General features: G+C 47.7%; 1 protein-coding gene across 11 annotated transcripts in view; it reads left to right on the top strand.

The window, feature by feature from the left end:
- Positions 1 to 10,098, top strand: part of FANCM (FA complementation group M) — a 145,443-nt gene that overhangs the window by 40,266 nt on the left and 95,079 nt on the right. The window lies entirely within an intron of this gene.

The following is a 10,098-nucleotide window of genomic DNA, read 5'->3' as shown; positions in this document are numbered from 1 at the left end:
CCCAGCTCCCTCAGCCTCTCCTCATAAGTCATGTGTTCTAGACCCCTAATCATTTTTGTTGCCCTTCGCTGGACCCTCTCCAATTTATCCACATCCTTCTTGTACTGTGGGGCCCAAAACTGGACACAGTACTCCAGATGAGGCCTCACCAATGTCGAATAGAGGGGAACGATCACGTCCCTCGATCTGCTCGCTATGCCCCTACTTATACATCCCAAAATGCCATTGGCCTTCTTGGCAACAAGGGCACACTGCTGACTCATATCCAGCTTCTTGTCCACTGTCACCCCTAGGTCCTTTTCCGCAGAACTGCTGCCTAGCCATTCGGTCCGTAGTCTGTAGCTGTGCATTGGATTCTTCCATCCTAAGTGCAGGACCCTGCACTTATCCTTATTGAACCTCGTCAGATTTCTTTTGGCCCAATCCTCCAATTTGTCTAGGTCCTTCTGTATCCTATTCCTCCCCTCCAGCATATCTACCACTAGTCCCAGTTTAGTATCATCCGCAAATTTGCTGAGAGTGCAATCCACACCATCCTCCAGATCATTTATGAAGATATTGAACAAAACCGGCCCCAGGACCGACCCCTGGGGCACTCTACTTGATACCGGCTGCCAATGGAGCCATTGATCACTACCCGTTGAGCCCGACAATCTAGCCAGCTTTCTACCCACCTTATAGTGCATTCATCCAGCCCATACTTCCTTAACTTGCTGACAAGAATACTGTGGGAGACCGTGTCAAAAGCTTTGCTAAAGTCAAGAAACAATACATCCACTGCTTTCCCTTCATCCACAGAACCAGTAATCTCATCATAAAAGGCGATTAGATTAGTCAGGCATGACCTTCCCTTGGTGAATCCATGCTGGCTGTTCCTGATCACTTTCCTCTCATGCAAGTGCTTCAGGATTGATTCTTTGAGGACCTGCTCCATGATTTTTCCAGGGACTGAGGTGAGGCTGACGGGCCTGTAATTCCCAGGATCCTCCTCCTTCCCTTTTTTAAAGATTGGCACTACATTAGCCTTTTTCCAGTCATCCGGGACTTCCCCGGTTCACCACGAGTTTTCAAAGATAATGGCCAATGGCTCTGCAATCACAGCCGCCAATTCCTTCAGCACTCTCGGATGCAACTCGTCCGGCCCCATGGACTTGTGCACGTCCAGCTTTTCTAAATAGTCCCTAATCACCTCTATCTCCACAGAGGGCTGGCCAACTCTTCCCCATTTTGTGATGCCCAGTTTGCTGCCACTCAGCCTGCTACTGGTCTGGGGTTCCATCCGCTGGCTCCTGCCAGCCAGGGTCTCGGCTGCCGGCCCCACTCAGCCCGCTGCCGGTCTGGGATCCTGGCCCACATAGAGCGGGTACCTACCTTCTCCCTGGTTCTAGCCCATTCTCTTCCTCTCTCTCTGCACTGAGCTGAGGGTGGGAGTGTACTGAGCACAGGGCTGGGGGTTGGGGTGTAGGGTCTGGTCAGGAGCTAGAATGAAGGAGGGGGCTCAGGGTTGGGGCAGGAGGCTTGGGGATGGAGTGCTTACCTGGGCAGCTCCCATTTGGTGCGAGGGGTGGGGGTGGGAATGTGGGGGGGGGTGTAGGAGCTCCCGTTTGGTGCTCAGGGTGGGGGTGGGAATGTGGGGGGTGCAAGAGTCAGGGCATGGTCTTTGGGGGGGCTGGGTATGTGTGTGGGGGTGCAGTAGTCAGGGAAGGGGGCTGGGCGTGTGTGAGGAGGGTGCAGGAGTCAGGGCAGAGGGCTGGGGGCATGTGAGGGGGTGCAGGAGTTGGCAAAAGCTGTGGGGGGCTGGGTATGTGTAGGGGGGCTGGAGTCAGGGCTGGGGTGTGTGAGGGGGTGCAGGGGTCAGGGCAGAGGGCTGGGGGTATGTGTGAGGGGGTGCAGGGGTCAGGGCAGAGGGCTGGGAGTGTGGGCTGGAGTCATGGGGGTGCTCCCAGCCCAGAGTGGCTCATGACAGGGGGCTGGAGGGGATATGCCCTGATTCCACCCCCCATCCCCACAGCCCCATCCCCACCTCTTCTCGACCTCCTCCCATGAGCAGGGCTGCTCTGGCTCTGCTTCTCCCCCTCCCTCGCAGGGGCCATCAGCAGGTTGGATCCAGGGAGGGAGAGGTGGAGGGGCAGGACCCAGCAGGCTGGGGGAAGAGGGGGGGGAAGGGGGGGCTTGCCTGCCCTGCAGCAGCAGCAGCAGCAGCCCAGCCGGCAGGACCAAGCTTCTTCACCCTGCCCCGGGGAAGGGTGGGGGGGGGCGGCGGCGGAGAAGAGCGCGCCAGGGAGGGCAGGATTTTTAATGGCTCGCTGCTGCCTGCCAGGGTCCTGGCCTGGGTTCGGCAGCGGGCGGAGCGGGGCCAGCGGCTGGGACCTGGCAGGCAGCAGCATGCCATTAAAGATCGGCTCCCGTGCCATCTTTGGCACACGTGCCATAGGTTGCCGACCCCTGGCTTAGAGGGAACAGTGCCCCTGCTCAAAGCAGGACCAACACCAACTAAATCATCCCAATCTATAACCCATTAACACCCCGCCTCTCCAGGCTGCTTTTTCCCCTCTCCCGTCCTTTCCCCTTCATGTTTGTTAGGGATGTTTACAGGCCACTTCACCTTGAATGGCCCGTTGAAATAACTGAGAGAAGGTGGTTGAGGTGATATCTTTTATTATACCAACTTCTGTTGGTGAGAGAGACAAGCTTTTGAGCTTACACAGAGCTTTTTTTCAGGTCTGGGAAACATATTCAGGACATGTCTACACTAGAAATGTAAGTTGACCTATATGAGGTCGATTTACAACCATCAATCCACACTGCCCTCCTTGGGTCTGTGGTGCACATCCTCACCAGGAGCGCTTCCACCACTATCCCAAGAAGGGTAGTCATTTTAGCATATGTGCAACATGCCTCAGGTGTCATTTGATCAGGACTCATCACTGAATTTGGTCCACTGGTTGGATCATCATGGGGAGCTGAGAGCCTGGTCTCTCAGTTCCTCTGGCTGCTCCCTGCCGAGAGCCCGGCTGCCCCACAGATTCCCGGACTCCCAGTGGGCTGCCCCCTCTGTCTTCCCCATTCCCTTTTGGGATCGGAGGAAGCCACCTGGGTCTTCTTCCCTCTCCCTTCCCTGCTGTGAGCTACGGGAAGCCTCCAGGGGCTTCTTGCCCCCCTGGGGAATTAAGTCCAGCTGCCCTGACTTTTCGGCCCTCAATCCTCCCCTGCCCCTCCCCACCTGGAGCCAGGCAGCCTTGTCACTGAACCATGAAATTGACAAGGATGCCTAGCTTCTGGTGGGGAGTGAGGGCCACCAGAGCTTCTCACCGCAGGTCCCAGTTGGGGGCAGAGTCCATTCTCCCCCAGAGTCAATGTAACGGATGCAGTGTCTTCATAGACACTGTGTCACTCTGACTACGCTGACATAAGCCTTACAGCTCTCGTGGAGGTGTAGTAGGGTGGAGGAAGGCGCTAGTGTAGATGTAGACATAATTAGGTTGACATAAGCTGCCTTATGTGTACCTAACTGTGTAGTATAGACCAGCTGATAGGGTGTCCCCGCTAAATACAAGATGGAACAGATTGTTTAGCATAGGTGGTTAACACATATTTCAAGGGACAATTCAAGGTGAAGTGGCCCTTTAACACCCCTCTAGTCATAGGAGGGAAAAGCAGCTAGGGGGTGAAAGTAGGTTACAATTTATTGTAATAAACCATAAATCCAGTGTGTCTATTTAGTCCATGATTTTTAGCGTCTAGCAAAGTTATGAATTCCAGCTCCCAGGCTCGTCTTCTGAAAGTGTTGTTTCTGAGTAGCAGCCGTGTTAGTCTGTATCCGCAAAAAGAAAAGGAGGACTTGTGGCACCTTAGAGACTAACCAATTTATTTGAGCATAAGCTTTCATGAGCTACAGCTCACTTCATCGGATGCATTCAGTGGAAAATACAGTAGGGAGATTTATATACACAGAGAACATGAAACAATGAGTGTTACCATATACACTGTAATGAGAGTGATCACTTAAGGTGAGCTATTACGGGGGCGTGTGGGGGACGGGGACAAAAAACACCTTTTGTAGTGATAATCAAGGTGGGCCATTTCCAGCAGTTGACAAGAAAATCTGAGGAACGGGGGCGGGGGGTAAACATGGGGAAATAGTTTTACTTTGTGTAATGACCCATCCACTCCCAGTCTTTATTCAAGCCTAAGTTAATTGTATCCAGTTTGCAAATTAATTCCAATTCAGCAGTCTCTCCTTGGAGTCTGTTTTTGAAGATTTTTTGTTGAAGAATTGCCACTTTTAGGTCTGTAATCGAGTGACCAAAGAGATTGAAGTGTTCTCCGACTGGTTTTTGAATGTTATAATTCTTGGCGTCTGATTTGTGTCTATTCATTCTTTTATGTAGAGACTGTCCAGTTTGGCCAATGTACATGGCAGAGGGGAATTGCTGGCACATGATGACATATATCACATTGGTAGAGGTGAACGAGCCTTTGATAGTGTGGCTGATGTGATTAGGCCCTGCAATGGTGTCCCCTGAATAGATATGTGGACACAGTTGACAACGGGCTTTGTTGCAAGGATAGGTTCCTGGGTTAGTGGTTCTGTTGTGTGGTGTGTGGTTGCTGGTGAGTATTTGCTTCAGGTTGGGGGGCTGTCTGTAGGCAAGGACTGGCCTGTCTCCCAAGATCTGTGAGAGTGATGGGTCGTCCTTCAGGATAGGTTGTAGATCCTTGATGATGCGTTGGAGAGGTTTTAGTTGTGCAAGTTTTTGAGGATGAGGACTGATAGGTCATATACAGCATGGTCACTTTGTCGGAAGTGTTCACCCACATATGATACAGTGTTTTTGACTTTTATCATTTTTCTATGAGGTCACACGAGAGCATAACGATTGTCTGGTTTCACCTACGTAATTGTTACTGGAAATATGTGTTAACTACTTTATGCTAAACAGTGTGTTCCACCTTGTATTTAGCTGTGACACTGAGTGCTTGTCCCAGACCTGAAGAAGTGTGCAGTATAAGCTCAAAAGCAAGTTTCTCTGACCAAGTGAAGTTGGTCCAATAGAATATATTACTTTGTCTCTCTCATGTGTTTGTAAGTCATATTTTCCTGGGAGCGTGTTGTTAGTGGGGAAAAAAGGCTTACATTACGTTTGACTCGTGATAAGATGTGTTTTTTGCCATGAGGTAACTAGCATGTATTACCCGACCTGCTGTAAAAACATACCAGAGACCACGCACTTCAGTTATATTGAAGGGTAAACTAGGTGAGGTCAGCACTATGCCCCCATGCCTGACCAACAATGCAAAGGAGTAACCTAACAAAATGGATTCATTCTTAAACATCTTTGATTTTAGTAGTACAAAACAGTAATCTTGCCAGTATGAAGAATACCCCAGAAATGTATCATAGCACAAGTATGTATCTCATATATTTTGCTATAACAGTAAAGAATGTAATTAGAAATAAGACAATTCAGTAGAAAAATCAACATCTATGTATGCACCAAATGAAGTAATAGAAGAATATGAAGCATTCACTTCACTGTTTGCAAGATGGCGGAATTACCTACAGAAATTGGGATTTTTAATTAATTTTAAATTGTGGTGGAGGGAGTCCAAAGTAGCATTAAATGTTCTAGGAATGTCTAGCTGTTTAGGTATATGGGTTCTTTGGAAGAGATAAAAGAAATATGAGTCTACACCCAGATCCACAAAGCTATTTAGCCTCTTAACTTCCACTGAAATCAATGGATGTTAGGAGCTGAAATACCTTTGTGGATCTGGGCCTACTGCACCTGAAGGCTCAGGAATAAAAAGGCAAATGAAAAGAATCATTTTTTTATTTTTATTTTTGGTGATGTCATGATTTTTGGGTCCAAAAGAATAAACTTTACTACAGGGGTGGGCAAACTTTTTGGCCCCAGGGCCATATTGGGTACAGAAACTATATGGAGGGCCAGGTAGGGAAGGCTATGCCTCCCCAAACAGCGAGGTGTGGCCTGGCCCCCACCCCCATTCCAGACCCTGGAACTCACACCCCCATCCAACGACCCCTGCTCCCCACCCCTGACTACCCCCCAGGACTCCTGCATCCTATCCAAACACCCTGCTTTCTGCCCCCTGACCATCCCCCCGGGAAGCCTGTCCACTATCCAATCCCCCCTGCTCCCCACCCTCTGACTGCCCCCCTGGGGCCCCACCACCCCCTGTCCAACTCTCCCTGCTCCACATTACCTGTGGGGTGGGGGAAAGGAGGGCTCAGTCCTTTCCTTGTGCGTTTTCCCTGCTCGTTTGGCTGCTTTCCCTGGCAGTCTGGCAAGGCTCGCTCTCTGTCTGCGCTTGGCTGCTGAGGACAAGGGCCAAGCATGCTGGAGGTAGAGGGGAGCCCGGGTTTGCTCTGCCCATGTCCCCAGCAGCAGGGCCCAGGCCCCTTGGTCACCCCCCTGCAACCCCCCCTGCTCCTCGCACCCCCCCCCCCCCGGAACTCCCCCTGACCCCACTGTCCTGGAGCACCAGGTCTGGCTGCGCTATAGCCGTGCCGCCCGTCTGGAGCTGCAGCCACGCTGCCCAAGTGCTGGGGGAACTGTGACTGCTCGGGAGGCAGGGACGGGCCAAAGGCTAGCCTGCGTCCAGCTTACCACGCTGCCGGCGAGTTGGGCTGGCTCCTCTGTAAGCCTGTCCTGACCCAGCTCCATGGCAGGAGCTCAGGGGCCAGAGGGAAGGGTCCTGCGGGCCGGGTGTGGTCCATGGGCCGTAGTTTGTCCCTCTCTGACTTACTATGAAAATTAGAATTTAAAAATTGAAAATTACAAATTCACAATAAAAACCACAGAAAACGTTATACTAAAACTACTTAGCTGTGACTGCTAAAACTACTAGCAACTATAATATTTTTAATTAGAGCTGTCAATCGCAGTTAACTCACGTAATTAACTAAAAAAAAAAGTTAATCGAGATTAAAAAAATTAATCGTGATTAATCGCACTGTTAAACAATAGAATACCAATTAAAATTTATGAAAAATTTTTGGATGTTTTTCTACATTTTCAAATATATTGATTTCAATTACAACATAGAATACAAAGTGCACAGTGCTCACTTCATATTATTTTTCTTACAAATATTTGCACTGTAAAAATGATAAAAGAAATAGTATTTTTTTAATTCACCTCATACAAGTACTGTAGTGCAATCTCTTTATCATGAAAGTGCAACTTAAAAATGTAGTTTTTTTGTTACATAACTGCTCTCAAAACCAAAACAATGTAAAACTTTAGAGCCTACAAGTCCACTCAGTCCTACTTCTTGTTCAGCCAATCTCTAAGACAGACAAGTTTGTTTACATTTATAGGTGATGCTGCTGCCTGCTTCTTATTTACAGTGTCACCTGAAAGTGAGAACAGGGGTTTGCATGCCACCTTTGTAGGTGACATTGCAAGGTATTTACATGCCAGATATGCTAAACATTCATATGCCCCTTCTTGCTTCGGCCACCATTCCAGAGGATATGTTTCCATGCTGATGTTGCTCATTAAAAAATAATGCGTTAATTAAGTTTGTGACTGAACACTTGGGGGGAGAACTGTATGTCTTTGGCTCTGTTTTACCCATATTCTGCCACATATTTCATGTTATAGTAGTCTTGGATGATGACCCAGCACATGTTTGTTTTAAGAACACTTTCACAGCAGATTTGACAAAACGCAATGAAGATACCAATCTGAGATTTCTAAAAAAAGCTACAGCATTCAACCCAAGGTTTAAGAATCAGAAGTGCCTTCTAAAATCTGAGGGGGATGAGGGGTGCGGCATGCTTTCAGAAGTCTTAAAAGAGCAACAGTCAGATACCGAAACTACAGAATCTAAATCACCAAAAAAAAAAAATCAAGCTTCTGCTCGTGGCATCTGACTCAGGTGCTGAAAATGAACATGCATCGGTCCTCTCTGCTACTCATTATCGAATAGAACCCATCATCAGCATGTCCTATCGAATGGTGATTGAAGATGAAGGGACCATAAGAATCTTTAGAGCACCTGGCACATAAATATCTTGCGACATTGGCTACAACAGTGCCATTCAAACACTTGTTCTCACTTTCAGGTGACACTGTGAATGAGAAGCGGGCAGTATTATCTCCTGCAATTTGTAACCAAGTTTGTTTGTCTGAGCAATTGGCTGAAGTATGACTGAGTGGACTTGTAGGCTCTAAAGTTTTACATTGTTTTATTTTTCAATACAGTTTATTTTTTGTACATAATTCTACATTTGTAAGTTCAACTTTCGTGATAGAGATTGCACTACTGTATTTGTATGAGGTGAATTGAAAAATACTACTTTTTTACAGTGCAAATATTTGTAATAAAAAATATAAAGTGAGCACTATACACTTTGTATTCTGATCTGTGTTGTAACTGAAATTAATATATTTGAAAATGTAGGAAACATCCACAAATATTTAAATAAATGGTATTCCATTCTTGTTTAACAATGTGATTAATCATGATTCATTTTTTTAATCACTTGATAGCCCTATTTTTAATGAATTGTTATTAAAATACAAATTATATAGCACAATGACATTCATCTGTTAACAAAGATAAATGAAGTGCTAAGAATAGTAGTTGTAAAAGCATTTTAAAAATAAATTATTAAAAGGTGCAAAATTACTTTTACAATAGATTACAAGAAAGGAAGTCAAACTCAGGGTATCAGAACAGCAGATAAGACAAATTTATGTAGTGCTGTGTGGTTTTATGCAGACATTTAAACTAATAAGGAATTCTTTTCAACTCTAAAAACATGTATGACAATTCTGATATTTTTAGGAGTGTGTGTAAGTGTGTAAAATACTTCAGTGAATCAAGTCCATTTTAGTAACTCAGTCATTTCAGATGAAGAAGAGCTCCCTTGTTTAGGTATTGGGATGCACTGTGCCTTTAAGAACACAGCCCTGGGAAGTGGGTGCTGAGATGTTCCATCCTGTGAAAGGGAGGGGGGGAAGAAGCCCTTCTGTCACCCACACCTGTTTCTGCATCCACTGCAGGTGGCTCAACCTTTATCCCCTTTACCTCTTCCCATCCCAGTGTTTTTTCCTTCTCCCAGAATCTGGCAGTGCCTCTATCCCATTCTTACCCCCAACTCCTACTCCCTGTCTGTGATTTTGCCCTTGGGCCTTTCTCCTTCCTCTACCTCCAGCTGTTTTGCCATCCTGTGTATTCATTCCTCCTGCCCCCACACACAAATTCTGCCCATCTCTCTTCTTCCCCCCCCACCCCAGTGTACCCTTGAACCCCCATAAACAGCAGGGAACACATTGGAGTCCCAAATAAGGGCAGAGAGAGGGTGGTGGCTTCAGCAAATATTACTGTAACAGCAAAGCAGCAGATTGTGCCATTACACCTGTGTTGCATCACTCGCTCACGTGGCCTGGCCTGGATGGTGTTTCAGGGCCTCAGGGCAGCCTGTGCTGCCTCCATGTTGTCCTACACAGTGTCCCCCAGCCCTGGAGCACCCACAAAAAAAATGGTGGGTGTTTAGCATCCACTGGCTGCCCCCTTATCAGCACTTCCCCCTTCTCCCAGTGCCTCCCACCCGCTGCAGATCAACTGTTCCGTGGCATGCAGGAGGCACTGGGAGGGAGGAGCGAGGGCTTGGGCACTTGTGGGGAGGAGGTGGAACAGGGCAGGAAGAGGCAGAGCTGGGGCAGGAAAAGGCAGGGTGGGGTGGGGTCGTGGGGGTGGGACCTGGGGCAGAGCTGGGGGACCACCCCTGGCACATTAGAACCTCAGTGCGTATGGCGGGGTTCCATCAGAATCAGTCTAAGAATGGGCACAAAGGAACTTTTTTGTGATGTGGTCTATATGTGACGTTGTTTGGAATCAGGAAAGCAGAGGTGCAACCCAAGATGCTGTCTTGTCTGCACAGAATTCCAGGCACTCTGTGCAGAATCTTCAAATAGATTTGGCCAGCATATGTATTTTTCTTATAACATCACCCAGCATTGTTGTATCCAAGCACCTGGTAAAGAATCAAATCCAAGTCTTAAAAAGGCCCATTGCATTATTTTCTCTCTACTCATTTCAAGGCAGTTGGATTTGTGTGTC

This window comes from Lepidochelys kempii, chromosome 6 (genome assembly GCF_965140285.1).
Source record: "Lepidochelys kempii isolate rLepKem1 chromosome 6, rLepKem1.hap1, whole genome shotgun sequence".
In the NCBI taxonomy this organism is placed as follows: Eukaryota; Metazoa; Chordata; order Testudines; family Cheloniidae; genus Lepidochelys; species Lepidochelys kempii.
The sequence above is the reverse complement of the archived record's forward strand: the minus strand, read 5'-3'. Positions and strand labels throughout refer to the sequence as shown.